We start from the raw sequence: 5000 nt of genomic DNA, 5'->3' as shown, positions 1-5000 counted from the left end.
GTAAGTGCAGATGAAGCGATTGTGAGGCTGGTGCAAAACAGGGTGGGCGATTGGCCCTCTGTAAGAAGTTTGTGAAGGAAGGCAGTTAGTGAACAGTAGAGTGCAGGTGTGTTTGAGAGCAGCAGGCTCCAGACCGGCGGGATGTCTCAACACAAGAGGCCTGAAACAGAAGTGTATTCTGCCTACGGCCATAACACCCTGAATGCGCCTGATCTCGTCTGATCTCAGAAGCTAAGCAGAGTCGGGCCTGGTTAGTACTTGGATGCGAGACTCCCTGGGAATACCAGGTGCTGTAGGCATTTTGCCTCTTGCAGACAGTAGGTGGTGCACGTCTTAGAACAAATGCATAGAGTCCTCTCTAATGTTACTTTTCATTTATTATTTCTTCTACTCTTTTTTCCTTTCTTAAAATAAATAAAAAAACAGCAATAACACTAAAATACACTCTTTCTGAAGGAAAATTGATAATTTTTCTGCACTTCACACTCACCCCAAGCTGCTGGTGGTGAGCTGGTCTGTTGCTGCTTGTGCTGGGCCCTAAAGAAAGGGCAGTCTGAGACTGTGTGTAAGTGCAGATGAAGCGATTGTGAGGCTGGTGCAAAACAGGGTGTGTGCCTGGACCTCTGTAAGAAGTTTGTGAAGGAGGGTAGTTTGTGAACAGAAGAGTGCACATGTGTTTGAGAGCAGCAGGCTCCAGACCGGCGGGCAGTCTCAACACAAGAGACCTGAAACAGGAGTGTGTTCTGCTTACGGCCATACCACCCTGAATGCGCCTGATCTCGTCTGATCTCAAAAGCTAAGCAGCATCGGGCATGGTTAGTACTTGGATGCGAGACCGCCTGGGAATACCAGGTGCTGCAGGCATTTTGCCTCTTGCAGACAGTAGGTGGTGCACGTCTTAGAACAATTGCATAGAGTCCTCTCTAATGTTACTTTTCATTTATTATTTCTTCTACTCTTTTTTCCTTTCTTCAAATAAATAAAAAAACAGCAATAACACTAAAATACACTCCTTCTGAAGGAAAATTGAGAATCTTTCTGCACTTCACACTCACCCCAAGCTGCTGGTGGTGAGATGGTCTGCTGCTTGTGCTGGGCCCTAAAGAAAGGGCAGTCTGAGACTGTGTAAGTGAAGGTGAAGCGATTGCGAGGCTGGTGCAAAACAGGGTGTGTGCTTGGCCCTCTGTAAGAAGTTTGTGAAGGAGGGCAGTTTGTGAACAGTAGAGTGCAGGTGTGTTTGAGAGCAGCAGGCTCCAGACTGGCGGGCTGTCTCAACACAAGAGGCCTGAAACAGGAGTGTATTCTGCCTACGGCCATACCACCCTGAATACGCCTGATCTCGTCTGATCTCAGAAGCTAAGCAGAGTCGGGCCTGGTTAGTACTTGGATGGGAGACTGCCTAGGAATACCAGGTGCTGTAGGCATTTTGCCTCTTGCAGACAGTAGGTGGTGCACGTCTTAGAACAAATGCATAGAGTCCTCTCTAATGTTACTTTTCATTTATTATTTCTTCTACTCTTTTTTCCTTTCTTAAAATAAATAAAAAAACAGCAATAACACTAAAATACACTCATTCTGAAGGAAAATTGATAATTTTTCTGCACTTCACACTCACCCCAAGCTGCTGGTGGTGAGCTGGTCTGTTTCTGCTTGTGCTGGGCCCTAAAGAAAGGGCAGTCTGAGACTGTGTGTAAGTGAAGGTGAAGCGATTGCGAGGCTGGTGCAAAACAGGGTGTGTGCTTGGCCCTCTGTAAGAAGTTTGTGAAGGAGGGCAGTTTGTGAACAGTAGAGTGCAGGTGTGTTTGAGAGCAGCAGGCTCCAGACCGGCGGGCAGTCTCAACACAAGAGACCTGAAACAGGAGTGTGTTCTGCTTACGGCCATACCACCCTGAATGCGCCTGATCTCGTCTGATCTCAGAAGCTAAGTAGCGTCGGGCATGGTTAGTACTTGGATGCGAGACCGCCTGGGAATACCAGGTGCTGTAGGCATTTTGCCTCTTGCAGACAGTAGGTGGTGCACGTCTTAGAACAATTGCATAGAGTCCTCTCTAATGTTACTTTTCATTTATTATTTCTTCTACTCTTTTTTCCTTTCTTCAAATAAATAAAAAACAGCAATAACACTAAAATACACTCTTTCTGAAGGAAAATTGAGAATCTTTCTCCACTTCACACTCACCCCAAGCTGCTGGTGGTGAGCTGGTCTGTTGCTGCTTGTGCTGGGCCCTAAAGAAAGGGCAGTCTGAGACTGTGTGTAAGTGCAGATGAAGCGATTGTGAGGCTGGTGCAAAACAGGGTGGGCGATTGGCCCTCTGTAAGAAGTTTGTGAAGGAAGGCAGTTAGTGAACAGTAGAGTGCAGGTGTGTTTGAGAGCAGCAGGCTCCACACCGGCGGGATGTCTCAACACAAGAGGCCTGAAACAGAAGTGAATTCTGCCTATGGCCATAACACCCTGAATGCGCCTGATCTCGTCTGATCTCAGAAGCTAAGCAGAGTCGGGCCTGGTTAGTACTTGGATGGGAGACTGCCTGGGAATACCAGGTGCTGTAGGCATTTTGCCTCTTGCAGACAGTAGGTGGTGCACGTCTTAGAACAAATGCATAGAGTCCTCTCTAATGTTACTTTTCATTTATTATTTCTTCTACTCTTTTTTCCTTTCTTAAAATAAATAAAAAAACAGCAATAACACTAAAATACACTCTTTCTGAAGGAAAATTGATAATTTTTCTGCACTTCACACTCACCCCAAGCTGCTGGTGGTGAGCTGGTCTGTTGCTGCTTGTGCTGGGCCCTAAAGAAAGGGCAGTCTGAGACTGTGTGTAAGTGCAGATGTAGCGATTGTGAGGCTGGTGCAAAACAGGGTGTGTGCCTGGACCTCTGTAAGAAGTTTGTGAAGGAGGGTAGTTTGTGAACAGAAGAGTGCACGTGTGTTTGAGAGCAGCAGGCTCCAGAGCTGCGGGCAGTCTCAACACAAGAGACCTGAAACAGGAGTGTGTTCTGCTTACGGCCATACCACCCTGAATGCGCCTGATCTCGTCTGATCTCAAAAGCTAAGCAGCATCGGGCATGGTTAGTACTTGGATGTGAGACCGCCTGGGAATACCAGGTGCTGTAGGCATTTTGCCTCTTGCAGACAGTAGGTGGTGCACGTCTTAGAACAATTGCATAGAGTCCTCTCTAATGTTACTTTTCATTTATTATTTCTTCTACTCTTTTTTCCTTTCTTCAAATAAATAAAAAAACAGCAATAACACTAAAATACACTCCTTCTGAAGGAAAATTGAGAATCTTTCTGCACTTCACACTCACCCCAAGCTGCTGGTGGTGAGCTGGTCTGCTGCTTGTGCTGGGCCCTAAAGAAAGGGCAGTCTGAGACTGTGTGTAAGTGAAGGTGAAGCGATTGCGAGGCTGGTGCAAAACAGGGTGTGTGCTTGGCCCTCTGTAAGAAGTTTGTGAAGGAGGGCAGTTTGTGAACAGTAGAGTGCAGGTGTGTTTGAGAGCAGCAGGCTCCAGACCGGCGGGCTGTCTCAACACAAGAGGCCTGAAACAGGAGTGTATTCTGCCTACGGCCGTACCACCCTGAATGCGCCTGATCTTGTCTGATCTCAGAAGCTAAGCAGAGTCGGGCCTGGTTAGTACTTGGATGTGAGACTGCCTGGGAATACCAGGTGCTGTAGGCATTTTGCCTCTTGCAGACAGTAGGTGGTGCACGTCTTAGAACAAATGCATAGAGTCCTCTCTAATGTTACTTTTCATTTATTATTTCTTCTACTCTTTTTTCCTTTCTTAAAATAAATAAAAAAACAGCAATAACACTAAAATACACTCTTTCTGAAGGAAAATGAATAATTTTTCTGCACTTCACACTCACCCCAAGCTGCTGGTGGTGAGCTGGTCTGTTGCTGCTTGTGCTGGGCCCTAAAGAAAGGGCAGTCTGAGACTGTGTGTAAGTGAAGGTGAAGCGATTGCGAGGCTGGTGCAAAACAGGGTGTGTGCTTGGCCCTCTGTAAGAAGTTTGTGAAGGAGGGCAGTTTGTGAACAGTAGAGTGCAGGTGTGTTTGAGAGCAGCAGGCTCCAGACCGGTGGGCTGTCTCAACACAAGAGGCCTGAAACAGAAGTGTGTTCTGCCTACGGCCATACCACCCTGAATGCGCCTGATTTCGTCTGATCTCAAATGCTAAGCAGAGTCGGGCCTGGTTAGTACTTGGATGGGAGACTGCCTGGGAATACCAGGTGCTGTAGGCATTTTGCCTCTTGCAGACAGTAGGTGGTGCACGTCTTAGAACAAATGCATAGAGTCCTCTCTAATGTTACTTTTCATTTATTATTTCTTCTACTCTTTTTTCCTTTCTTAAAATAAATAAAAAAACAGCAATAACACTAAAATACACTCTTTCTGAAGGAAAATGAATAATTTTTCTGCACTTCACACTCACCCCAAGCTGCTGGTGGTGAGCTGGTCTGTTGCTTCTTGTGCTGGGCCCTAAAGAAAGGGCAGTCTGAGACTGTGTGTAAGTGCAGATGAAGCGATTGTGAGGCTGTTGCAAAACAGGGTGTGTGCTTGGACCTCTGTAAGAAGTTTGTGAAGTAGGGTAGTTTGTGAACAGAAGAGTGCACGTGTGTTTGAGAGCAGCAGGCCCCATACCGGCGGGCAGTCTCAACACAAGAGACCTGAAACAGGAGTGTGTTTTCCTACGGCCATACCACCCTGAATGCGCCTGATCTCGTCTGATCTCAGAAGCTAAGCAGCGTCGGGCATGGTTAGTACTTGGATGTGAGACCGCCTGGGAATACCAGGTGCTGTAGGCATTTTGCCTCTTGCAGACAGTAGGTGGTGCACATCTTAGAACAAATGCATAGAATCCTCTCTAATGTTACTTTTCATTTATTATTTCTTCTACTCTTTTTTCCTTTCTTCAAATAAATAAAAAAACAGCAATAACACTAAAATACACTCTTTCTGAAGGAAAATTGAGAATCTTTCTGCACTTCACACTCAC

General features: G+C 46.3%; 5 non-coding genes and 4 pseudogenes across 5 annotated transcripts; all 9 read left to right on the top strand.

Moving 5' to 3' along the window:
• Nucleotides 1-180: 180 nt before the first annotated feature.
• LOC138255454 (5S ribosomal RNA) lies at nt 181-299 on the top strand. Its single transcript, XR_011198086.1, has one exon. It is a non-coding gene; the product is annotated as a 5S ribosomal RNA (ribosomal RNA).
• A 446-nt stretch (nt 300-745) lies between these two features.
• LOC138250938 (5S ribosomal RNA) lies at nt 746-864 on the top strand (annotated as a pseudogene).
• Nucleotides 865-1305: 441 nt separating this feature from the next.
• LOC138252745 (5S ribosomal RNA) lies at nt 1306-1424 on the top strand. Its single transcript, XR_011195468.1, has one exon. It is a non-coding gene; the product is annotated as a 5S ribosomal RNA (ribosomal RNA).
• A 446-nt stretch (nt 1425-1870) lies between these two features.
• Nucleotides 1871-1989, top strand: LOC138255820 (5S ribosomal RNA; annotated as a pseudogene).
• Nucleotides 1990-2434: 445 nt separating this feature from the next.
• Nucleotides 2435-2553, top strand: LOC138253974 (5S ribosomal RNA). The gene has a single exon (XR_011196653.1). It is a non-coding gene; the product is annotated as a 5S ribosomal RNA (ribosomal RNA).
• Nucleotides 2554-2999: 446 nt separating this feature from the next.
• LOC138256898 (5S ribosomal RNA) lies at nt 3000-3118 on the top strand (annotated as a pseudogene).
• A 443-nt stretch (nt 3119-3561) lies between these two features.
• LOC138255679 (5S ribosomal RNA) lies at nt 3562-3680 on the top strand (annotated as a pseudogene).
• Nucleotides 3681-4126: 446 nt separating this feature from the next.
• LOC138254684 (5S ribosomal RNA) lies at nt 4127-4245 on the top strand. Its single transcript, XR_011197340.1, has one exon. It is a non-coding gene; the product is annotated as a 5S ribosomal RNA (ribosomal RNA).
• Nucleotides 4246-4690: 445 nt separating this feature from the next.
• Nucleotides 4691-4809, top strand: LOC138255193 (5S ribosomal RNA). Its single transcript, XR_011197835.1, has one exon. It is a non-coding gene; the product is annotated as a 5S ribosomal RNA (ribosomal RNA).
• Nucleotides 4810-5000: the final 191 nt, after the last annotated feature.

This window comes from Pleurodeles waltl, chromosome 8, assembly GCF_031143425.1.
Source record: "Pleurodeles waltl isolate 20211129_DDA chromosome 8, aPleWal1.hap1.20221129, whole genome shotgun sequence".
In the NCBI taxonomy this organism is placed as follows: Eukaryota; Metazoa; Chordata; class Amphibia; order Caudata; family Salamandridae; genus Pleurodeles; species Pleurodeles waltl.
Note: the sequence above shows the minus strand (reverse complement) of the source record. Positions and strands in the feature narration are given on the sequence as shown.